The sequence below is a fragment of the Leuresthes tenuis genome, unplaced genomic scaffold, assembly GCF_036924035.1.
Source record: "Leuresthes tenuis unplaced genomic scaffold, fLeuTen1.0.hap1 SCAF_17, whole genome shotgun sequence".
Lineage (NCBI taxonomy): Eukaryota > Metazoa > Chordata > Actinopteri > Atheriniformes > Atherinopsidae > Leuresthes > Leuresthes tenuis.
In genome coordinates, this window is record NW_027325371.1 from 8,677,134 (window position 1) to 8,689,251 (window position 12,118).

Sequence of the window (12,118 nt, forward strand, 5' to 3'; positions counted from 1 at the left end):
AAGGTTTCTGTGATCAGAGAGCAGCTTTAGTTTGCTGAAAATGCATTAGAATAATTTACTGTTTTAGATTAGACTTTTGTCTAATTTGGAAACACTAGTAATGAAAGAAAGTCTTGGTTTATATGTGAAAATCAACATGACGTCCTGAGGTAAGTGTGTGAAAGTGGTCTGACACAAAGGAACTAAAGAAAGCCAAAATAAAAAAATCTAATTTTTCTTCTGAGGCAAAAATAAGGTTTGCTTTCAGTGTCAAAAACTCAAACTCAAAATGTGACTAAATGTGGTTGAGAACTGGTGCATGGCAAAGAGGAAGTATTGCAGTGTTTCTTGTTAAACTGGGCTGAGGAAAAGATTGCTTACTTAAAACTGAAATACACGCAATAATTAAGATTTTTAAGAAAGCTCTGATGACTTTCCTTTGCATGGAAACAAACCTGATATGAAATCTGAGGGCAGGAGCCGTTCGATATCAGAAATGGATGAATGGGTCAAAAACAGTAAGTGGTAAAGAGTTTATTGGAAATGAAGTGGAGAAGGTCTCTGGTCAGATTTAACATGGACATGTTGTTATTTCAAAGTAAACTTTACTTGGCTTGACATGACTGCAATGCTCTGTTAAACTCTGTTGGGCCCATTTCCAACCGTAGGGATGTTTTGCCTGTTTAGGATAAAAGAAACAAATACTTTTAGTGGCTGTTCACAAAGTAACAGAAGCTCATAAAAGCCTTATGATGAGTCATTGTTTCAGAGGAGGCAGCAATGCATGCAATATTTCTCCGTTTAAATGTTCTGTGCACGGAGCATAGTTAGATTCTAATCAAAGTTTGAATTTTGTTTTCCATTTAATTACTTTCCACAGGACAGGTGGGGAGCTATCTTCTGGGGATCATGGGGCCAGTCTGCTTGCTGATGGATAGGCAAATTCAACTGGGATTGAAGACAGATGGTGCTAATTGCATGACATCTTACTTTATGTAAGTGTCTACATGCAGGGCAGAGGAATTTAAATGATTCCTTCTTGGGGAGTGTTAAAGGAGCTGATTTGCTGTTAGAGTACAGGAAAATAAGAAAATAAACAACAGGTCAAATAGGCGTAATCTTATTACTTACAAATGCACATTTTCTCCCAGCGAGTTAATATTTTTTCATTTAATTATGTAAAAATGTATTTATGTGGTTGTTGCTAAATCACTTGTGTTGCAGCTTATGTAAGTCTGCTGGGCAGGTCTGATATTAATTATGAATGATTATCAAAGCTAAGACTTTGAAGTAAAAATTCACCCACTTAGTATCCCAGGTAATGACTGAAAGCCCACTGGATAACTTAGAAAGTGAGAATGAAGCAGGGGACTCTTTCAGAGTGGGCTTGCTCATTAGTCTTTCTAAAGATGCTGAAAGCAAGGCTTGACATGATTGTACAGTGGGTGCCCCTTGGGCTCACGTCAGCATTGTATCCGAGAGCCGGTTGCACGACTAGAGGCGTTGTGTTGAGCTTTGTTTTCTCTCCAACTGAATGAAAAACAGACCATCAGAACTGTCTGCAGGCTCCCACAGTGCTCTACTGGTAGTTATGGCTGACTTGTCTCATTCCTGGAAGGTGTGAAACTTCACCTATTGGGGAAGTTGTCATTCTACCAGCAGGAGAGGAATACAACACTTTTGGCATGGCATCTAACATTCTCTCAGAGTTGAGCTGCAGGAGACTGATGAATCTAGAGGAAAAACATGTCCTTGTTGTTATGCAAGAGGACTGAATTATAGTTGTAATAGGTGCAGTGATTGGCCGATTCAAACTGTGAGTTTGAACATTCATACAATCAGGAAAGATCTTGTGTTTCAGGATGGTGTGATTTGTGCTTCAATTGCACTCACTATTTGGGTTTTATTCACTAAATTTTAAACTCAAAGTTTATCTTCATCTGCAGCTGAAGGAAAATAAAAATCGACGCAGTGTTTGTCCTCAGGGAAAATAGTCGAGTGGGATTCAAGTAGATATTCTGTATGTGTACTGTGGTTGCTCTGGGATGTTTCTTGTTTTGCCTTTTTGCCACAGGAACTTGCAAAAAGACTTTGAAGTAATCTACATGGGAATCTTCTTTGGGGACACTCATCACTATCACTTTCTGTAGCAGTGATTAAAAACCAAGTCTGATGAGACACTGTAGATAATTTCTACAGCTTTGGAATAAACTCGGGATCCTATAATCATACTTATATACATATACATATACATATATATATACTATGTACACAAAATGTAGAAAAAAAAACAAGACATATATATGGCAACAAGATCAGAGTCAGGCTGTTGGTCAGGAGGCACAGAGAGGTGAGTGGTGGCCTGATGAGACAATGAGCAGCAGCTGAGTCCCATTTACTCTTTATATCTGTGGCCATCCTTCTGCACAGTAACATCCTATTCCCACTGCCTCACCATATGGCAGCTTCATCTTTTGCTCGATGAGCTGCATTTCATGAAAAATAATCTATTCCTGCCATCTTTTTTTTTTATTTCTATTTGGGTGCAGGCGAGCCTCTGCGGGGAGCGTTTAGAAAACGTCACCATTGTGCTCGGCCTTGCCTACTTCCTTAGAATGAGCAGTCTGTTTGTTTCCCATTTCATTGTTCTGATTTTGTTTCAGAATTGCTCTCTCATCCATTTTCCTCAGCCTGGTGGTAAATGAATGGATGTCTCTTGCTACAGGTCTTTGGTTTTGAGGGAAAAAAAGAGGAGAGAATAAGCAAAGGTGCAACAAAAAAACTCCACAATCCATGAAACTGTCTTTTCTTGTGGGCCACACTGTAGTCTTGCAGAGCTTGGGGTAAGGTCACTGAGATGTTAGAGGACAAGAAGCAACCAAACATAAAGGCAGGCCCAAAATTAGTCTTATTCATGTCAAATATTTGGAGTGAATTTTTATGTGACCAACTGGTTTCTCAAGGCATAAACCAATGATATAAGATTGATTATATATATATATATATATATATATTTTGACAAGTGCTTCGTTAAAAACGATTGAGACTTATCCTCAGTAAACAGTAACTTGTTCTTAAAATCGTTAAACTATTTGCATATCTCGTCTGGGATTTTGGATCACTCCTTTAACATTCCTAATGGTTTTTGATTTTGGAGAACCTCATTGATGTCACTGGTATAACTAGCTCCCTAAACAGATTCTTGATAATCATGTCTGATCGCTCACTGGGCATCTCAAAAATGTTGATTTCATTCTCCCTCAGAAATTTTTCAAACAGTAGTGCTCTTTTCTAAAGATAACCATAAAGACTACTCTGATCAATCAGGGCAATCCCGTTGCCAACATCTCAAGGCGGACAGTCCGGATAACAAAGCTCAAGAGTGGTCTCTGAGGATGCTAACCAAAGAGTACTCACTTGAAAGAAAATTCAATTCAGTTTTATTTATGTATTGCCAGTTTACAACGACACGCAATCTCATGCTAGTTTCCATAATGGAAAAACACAACAACTCCCACTGAATAAGCACTTGGCGACAGCAGAGTGGGACCTGTTAGGAAGCACAAGAGATGGGACATGATGCAGAAAACGTGCTGTAGCAACGGAGGGGTTATGTGTTCGGCATATCAGCCAAAAGTTCATCTATATATAATGAAGAAAGTTTCAAAGCTGCAAAGCTGTGGAGTTTGCATGTTCTCCCCAGCTGTGCGTGGCTTCTCTCTGGGTATTCTGGCTTCCCCAAACTGTCCAAAAACATGCATGTTAGAGTTAATGTGGGTCTTTAAATTGTCCTTAGAAGTGGGTGTGAGCACACATGTTTGTTTGTCTCTATGTGGCCCTTTGATGGACTGGCAACCAGACCAGGGTGTATCCCGTCTCTGGCCCATTGACAGCTGGGATATGACCCCCTCATATATCTACCTGCCAGCAGCTGACACCAGCTTCCCTGTCCCCACTTAGCAATGATCAATTCTATTGCCAAGTGTAATTATGCTGTGGTAACTCTGCTACCACCCTACACTATACTCCCCTATACCATCTAGGCTGACCCACATGGAGGTAGTGGCTTCCATGGTTAGCTCCTGTTCAACTGGGAGTGAGTGAGTGAAGTTTAAATTTATCATCAGTATCTAACAAAATATCAACAAAACAAAAACAAAGGAACAAAACAACTTGTATCACCTGCTTTCTGGCCAGAGGAAAAAGTACTGATCACATCAAAGCTAACTCCAAATTTTGACAGGTGTATTGGAGCTTAACTGTTGTTGTGTACTTCTGTGGACATAATTTAACATGAACAAAGGCTTTGTCGCAAAGCCAGACTTATTCTATGATGCATGCAAGTGAAGTTTTTGTGGCTCACAGACAAAAATGTCAACATACTGTATTCAACTACTTGACCAAAACTGATGTATCGTGTGACACAAACTGCACAGTTTGAAAGTTACTGACACCCTAAAATCTAATACATTCCACTTGGTCTCACCGCCACCCACGATGTGTTTTATATTTTCTTCAGCTGTGAGCAGCTCCTCTCTTTCCTTTGTGTGGGAGAAGAAAATCCATCAACATCCCTCTCACGCATGTACTGTTTAGTAGGCATAATGTCTGCTTTAAGTATTTTTTGTCACTTTTTGCGGTGGCAGCTTTGTGCAGAATCATAGTGTTGGAAGAATTTGGGCCAAAAGCACTTTATGCTTTATTGAATGCAGTGCACACCTGGATTCTGTTCAGCAGGAAAGCTCATATTCACAAAACATTTAAAGGAAAGCATTTTAGATTTTATCATTTGAAATGTTAGTGGTGTTTATGTGCTGACATTATTGCTGCATAAGTCAGGCGAAGTGACTTCCTGGAGTCTCGTCATCAATAGTTGCTAAGCAACCAGTGGTGAAGCTGCACGAAGTGTAAGGCATAATTTCTAGTAGTGGTAAATTCTGTAAATACAAATGGTTGCTACCCAGTATACATTTCGGGATGTAATGAGGTACATGTTACAAATGTAGATTTGGTAGGTGGTGTTTTGAAAAGATAGCTGTGTCCTCCAACTTCCAGTTTTTCTGCTGAGCTCTCACGGTTTTAAATTTATGACTTGTGAACATGATCTAGTCAACATTCAAAGTCATCAATTTTCATAATTCAGAGATGATTGTACAGTTAGCAAATATCTCACATCAGCAGAGAATCATCATTCAATGTAATTAAACCAAACAGGCAATATGAGTTGATGCAGTGTTTTTAACTTTCACATGACCATCTCTAATCATACGCTGTCTTGAGCTGTTTGATGATGTGAGTGGTCACAGGTCATTAACATATTTTCAATCACATGGTGTGAATGCAGCATAAGGCCGGCTAATGGCTTTCCAGCGCCTGCCCCAAGACATCAAATGTGAGATTGAATCCTTTGCCACTTGTCCTGCAGCTTCCCTTTCCTCAGCCGGTTCTGCAAAGAAAGTACTTTAGTCTGACAGTAAACCCACCCACACTTAAAGGTAGTAATTTTATTTTTGTATGCATAAAAACAATTAGTGTGACAGATTTGATACAAAATAAGTAGGAAAATTTAATCTAAACCAAATCCATTTTTTTTGAGTCTTGAACTGACCTTAAGGTTGAGTAATGTTTTTATTCTCAAGCATATGGTGACTATACACATCAGCAATATGTTGTGGTACACTACAACACTTTCCTTTTATGTGGCTGTCTTTGTTCCTCCATGGCTAAAAGCTGTTATGTCGGCTGTGCAACTGCCTCAAAACCATTTTTCACATGCTGTGATGGAAAATTGAGCTGGATAATTTTCTTGATAAAGTCTTAACTAAAACTAATGGAACCTAATAGTGAAAAATCACTTTTGTCAAGACAGCCAAAATTATATGACTTGTCATCACCAAAACACAATAATTGTGTAGGTCACTCTGCCCTCATCCTTTTACCTTCTGAACAAACAGACTTTCCGTCAGGAAAACACACAGCACCCCTAAGAAGCTGATGAGTTATCAGGATGTAATATGGGATTGTTTTTTTTCAACAGCTTCTTATGTTTGTTCTTGGTTTATTAATCAATTTAATGTCTGAGTTGACTGAGTGCAAGTCATTATATTTAAAGTTTTCTAGAAAGTCATTAATTTTACACTCTTTTATACCTTTATTCCATCCATCACTGTCTCTTCTGTTTGTGTTCATAAATTTGCTTTAAGTAATGTAATTGTGTTACAATTTTGGCACAAATGTTTGCAAACATAGATTTCCGTCTCATAAATGAACTGAAAGTAGAATTTTTTAAAAAGTATCCATAGGAACAGCAAAGGCTGTGATATTTGGGCTGCTTTGAAAGTTTGACACCACTGGAGGACATTTGTTTGCAGCAGTAGAAGCATAATCCTCACAATTCTTGATTCTGTAATCAGATCACTCTTTACAATCAATGCTTTCAATTTGCAGTGTGACCATAAATGATTCTTGCCAATTTGGCTATAATGTGGCGGGAGCTGGCTGATGCAAGTGTCTTATCTCCTGGAGAAAATGTTCTCAGTTGGACCTGAGACATGAACAACTCTGCAATATAATTTCCTGTTCTTTTATTTAGTTGGTACATGCAGGGGCCCATCTTTCAGTCTGTTCTCAAGGCTCAGTGTTGATGCTGTTTTTTAGGAAGGGTCTGATTATCTATATATGCATTTGGTCTGTGTGACACTGTTACCATTGCATGTGATGCATAAGAAAACCTGAATTATCATCATAATTATGAATTTTTATGCCCGCTGCTCCCACATAGATATGAAACAATGGATATTAAACACAATTTAACTTAGACATAAGAGTGTTCTGAAAGAATTAAATCTTTTTTATTTATTGGAATGGCACATCACTACAGCTGGCAGTTTAATTTCTCAGGCAATTTTTTTTGTTTGGTTCTTACTAAAAAGTCTCAACAGCAATCTGTAAATCTGAAATGCTTCTGAATAATGTCTTTTTAGGCTGATTAAATCACCCAATACCCGATTCCCTTTGAAGCCACAATAGCTAAAGTTATACCTTGTGAATAATATTCTGCAATAAACTATGCTGTCTCAACTTTTCTTTTAGCCGTCAACTGATTTGTTCATGAATATTTACCTCAGTTCATAACTTGCAGTGTTCAATGAGACGAGTACTAAAATTTTTTTAAGTCTTTTTATTCCTACCAAAGTGCAATTCTTGAAGTTAGTAATTCTTTTGCATTTGGTGTCTTTTAAGACTAATGGGTAACAACTCGTTATCATAATTTAGTTTGATATGGATGTCCAAAATATTTTAATTTTACTTTAAATTTATCACCAAACAGATCGGCTTGAATCTATAAGCAGGATAAAAACAGGATCCCATGTCTGATCAGGAAAAGGTTTTTCACATGATCACATTTGGGACTTGTTGAGTTACATTACCATTAAAAATACTGGTGTTGTGGTAACAGAAACACATCTGTTTGCAGGGTAGTGTTGAATTATATCACTGGGAACAGATTTTCACACTTCTCCCAAACCTTTTCAAATATGGTAACTAATTTAGAGTTTTGTCAATTTATTCCCTCTGTTTTAGAATCTGAATGGATAATACAATCCATCATCAATCAGCTTTTCATCGTCTATCATTTGTCCTGCCTGTGCATAACAAGGTATCTTAACAAACAGGTTTCCCTACATGTAAACTATCCTTATAGTTACAATCAATGTAATCAATGTGTGTATTTGGCAGTAATACTACTATTACTGCTGCTACTACTACAAATGATAATAGTGATAATAGCTTAAGTTTATATAGCACCTTTCATGAGACCCAATGACACTGTACATAGTGGGCTAGACTTGACCAAAAACTAACCACAAGCAATTAAAGGAAGTCTGGTGGGATGGTAGAGCGAAGTTAAACTGTAGGCGAGTAGATGGCAGTGTCTCTTCCTGTTGACCAAGGTCAAAACCTGGCATGAATTTGGCTGTTTTCCATTCATCCCTTTTAATTGATTTTTGACTAAATTGATCCCAGCTGACATTAAACAAGAGCCCAGAAACACCAGAGACAGGTGACTTGTCAGTGAGGAATGCACATCCACTGTCTCATCATATGCCGAATGTGGGATTGAACGCAAGGAAAGTAATTGGCATGCTCACTTCTACACACACTTTAAAAATCACCAATTGACCTAATAAGCTTGAATTTAGACAGTAAAACGGAGCAGGGGAGCCAAGAGACAGCCACAGGGCTAACATGCAAACTCCACATTAAGGCTGTCACAATGTCAGATTTTCACAGCAGGATTACTGAAGCAAAAAGCAATCGCAATAGCATTTTTATCAAGATGGCAAAATTGCTATCAACAACTTTGTCGCTTGATTTTCTTTCTTTTTTTGGGAGGGGGGTCAAAAATGTCATAATTTCATCAGCTGAAATATGAAATGTAATCTGATGGCTGTAGCTCAGGAAAACCAGATGTGTCAATCGGAAAGGTGTTGGTTCGATTTCTGGCTTACCCCAACCACATGTTGAAGTGTCCATGGCAAGGTGCTGAACCCCACGCTACCTCTGATGTGTCTAGTAGTGTGTGAATGTGTGTGATAGAGAAATATCTATGTGTGTTGTGGCTGTGTTGCCTGTAACAGACTATGGCATGCTGCATGAATACAAGTGTGAATAGGTGAATGTGACTAAGTACTTTGAGTGGTCAACTAGACTAGAAAAGCACTATATAGATATGGTCCATAAATCAATTTACAATATTACCATAAGTTTGTCATCCAATTGAATTTGTTGAATGTTTTGATTTATTATCTTGTAACCTTGGAAAACTCTTGTAAAAACAAATTTAGCAATGAAAGCCAAAATTACACAGAAACGCAGCTAACAGCATTCTTTAGATGAAAACAGACTGCAGATGGTTGGACAGATTAGAACGAAGTTCTAGAAGAAATATTATACTTCTGCTGTATTTTGCTTTGTTGAGCAGATTGAACGGACTGGCATGAAATATGTCACAGACATCCATGTTAGGCTGCGGGATCTCCGCTGAAATATGCTTGCCTCAGACTTTTCTGCTGATTGAATTAAATTCTGTTCTCCAGATGATGAATATGACTCTTGTATGTGTTCTTTAGCAAAGCTTCTTGACTTAAATTAATCGGAATTGATCTAAAAAAAGGTGGTTAACCCATAATTTTGACCAATATCTTAAAAAGATTTGCCTGACAGTACCAGATTTGTAGGAAATTTGGAATTATTCAGGTATTATAAAAAAAATAGGAATCAACTATTAGAGTTATTCACACAAATTCAGCAGTAACTTTAATCACTTTTCTGTTGCTGTCAAAACCACAGAAGCTGATCTTCAGAAATGATCCCTTGCCAGTTTCCTTTCTTTTAAACCATGTCTCTATTAAACCGTCTGTGTCGGGGAAAAGAAAAAAGTATTTGTTCCCTTGCTGCTCTTGGTGTTTGTGTGGAGAAAATGGCTATTTTTCCGCAACAGGAGATGCAATTTGAGTCTGAATTAATGAAACTAAAGCATGAGTAATGAAGCAAAAATGTTGACCTCTGCTGTGAAAGGCTTTGTGTTTGTCTGGCTGGATAAATGGTCAGTGCATGTTTATTCTCACTTTGCTTCAGCAGACTTGATGGCACTCTGCTGGAGAGCACAACACCGATATTTTGTAAGCAAAGTTAAATCTATTGCTGCTGATGGCAAATCAGTCTTTTATGTCATGTGTTCACTGATTCATTTTAAGATTTAAATGCATTTGGCAGTAAAGAGTGTGGTTAGTTTAATGGAAGAAAATTATTGTTTTCAGCCACAATTTTTCCTCTCAGGCCGCAGCCATCTATCATATTAACTGTTTCTGATCATCACTGTCTCTGTAGCAGATTAAAAGTCCTTGTGAAACTTGAAGCCCTGTAAAAGAGAGGAGTGGTCGCACAGATGAAATGGATAATTAGAAAGTGAGGTCAGTCTAAAAGTCAAGGGATTGAAATGTCTAAATTCTGAGTGAGGTCGGACGTTCTTTTTTAATGAAGAGAACTTGTCAAAGTAATTGTTCTGCTTCATTTCTTCTCTTTTGCAATGACATGCAGTTAATCAGTTGAGTAGAGAGACCAAATACTTTGAAACTTTGCTTGAATTAAATGAAATTATACATAATGGCAAAGTATGAAGGCCATGTTGGCTGTATAATGCCAACATCATGAAGTCTGACATAAACAATGCTATGATTTACGCTAACAGCGTATGGCTGACACTGCTGTTTTTACATTTTATAGTGAACATAAGGAATTTACCGCATAATCTAGAATCAGCATGGCAATGCAATAAATGATTATGCTGCTGCTAAAAATATAACTCAGGTTCATGTGACTGTTTAACAAACAGAAAGGATATCGATTGAAGTTGCTGAAACAAGCCCGTGAGAGTAGATGCGGATGAAGTGAGTTAATCAAAGGAGCAAGTCGGAGACAGAACATCTATAGTATTGATGTTCCATAAATAAGAAGCATATATTTTAACTTTTGACAGGTCTCTTAGTTACTGAGCTCTTTCATTTCATAGCATTATTACAACCGGATCAAATATAATATTAATGCAACTTCAGATTGGGATTAGTAATTTTGCATCTCTTTGCTGTCATTTTGTATTTGTCTTCATTTCTTTTTATACTGACTTCCCAACTAAAAAAAAGTTGATTCTTTGGTTCCTTTGCATGTATTTAATCCATCCATGACCACAGGTGGTTTTGTAGTAATTAGTAGTAAGTTTTTTCTATCGATCATAGTTATATGTATGCTACAGTACTGCAAAATATGTAGGGTTTGTAACTGTTAACATTTTATATTACTGAAAACAATCCTTTACTTTGTTTATGGTACACTGAAGGAAAGATCATGGACTTCAGCCTTTGTTTGATTCAGGAATGTTTTGAGCTCATCTTTTTATCAGATGTGACGTGGCTGGAATGAGGAGGCTAGGATCCTCTGGAGCCCACTGCCTCAGTTTATATTAAATTCTTGAAAACTCTGTGAAAGCTCCGTTTCACCCCTCATTCGGCCACTGATAGCAGGCACAACAGCACTATTTGCCTGATTAATTTGAAGCTTTATTACTCAAGAGTTAAAATTTGTATTGCTTGCAGTCACGGTGATAACACACTGTTGTGTGTTGAAATGGGACTTTCCTGTCAATAAATTCACATTTGCTTAATTTAATTCAGAAAAACACAGCAAATACAAGCAGTACAGATTATTTGAGAAGCAAAAGTAAAAGAAAACACTGAGTTAAAACTGAAAACATGATGTCATTTTCAACTTGTACATTGCACTGCAGCAAAAGTTCAGTCCTAATCATATGGACTGTATCCCTGCCTTTATTGAACCAGGCACACACACACACAAATATACACACCTGCGTTACACCTATTCCTACAGGACAGCTGCCAGTATGAGTCACGACTCAGCAGGACAAAACAACAAACAACTACTGATTGTTTTCACGTTATTGTTTTTTTAAACATTGCCATAATCAATTTTATGAGGCCACTTCAGCTGCTGTGAGATGTTTGTTGCTCTGTCATAAATTTGCTTGAATAAATCTTTAAGTGAAGTGGATTTTTAAAGCGAGACTGAGGTTAAGGTTGTGTTTAGGACAAGGTTGTTATGTCATTTGAATATTAAAAGAGGACGTGCTGAATTAAATCACTGAATGAAAAGCATGCTACTCAGTATTTTGTGGTTCAGGTGCACAGGTAGGCAAAAAAAGAGACAGAGATGCTTTGTCAAGAAGGCAGTAAAAGCTGAAGGCTTCTATGTGCTGAAAATTTGATGAAAAGAATTAATAAGACAAAGCGGGCATTCAGATGGAAAACAGCTTTTTGTTTGATAGGGATGAAAAACCGGCACCAAGTCTAGTCTGAGTAATAGATTAATACATGTTAGGTTTTATTTCTGTTTCTTGCTTGTTGCTACTCGGAAAGTAGAACCTAGTTCTTGATTTGATAAAAGTGATGATAATTGTAGTCGATATGACTGTGTTGCCCCATTCTTTTATAAACCCAGTCACCATGTTTCGTTCTTTTCAAACCACAATTACATGAAATATCTACTGTACATTTCTCATAAA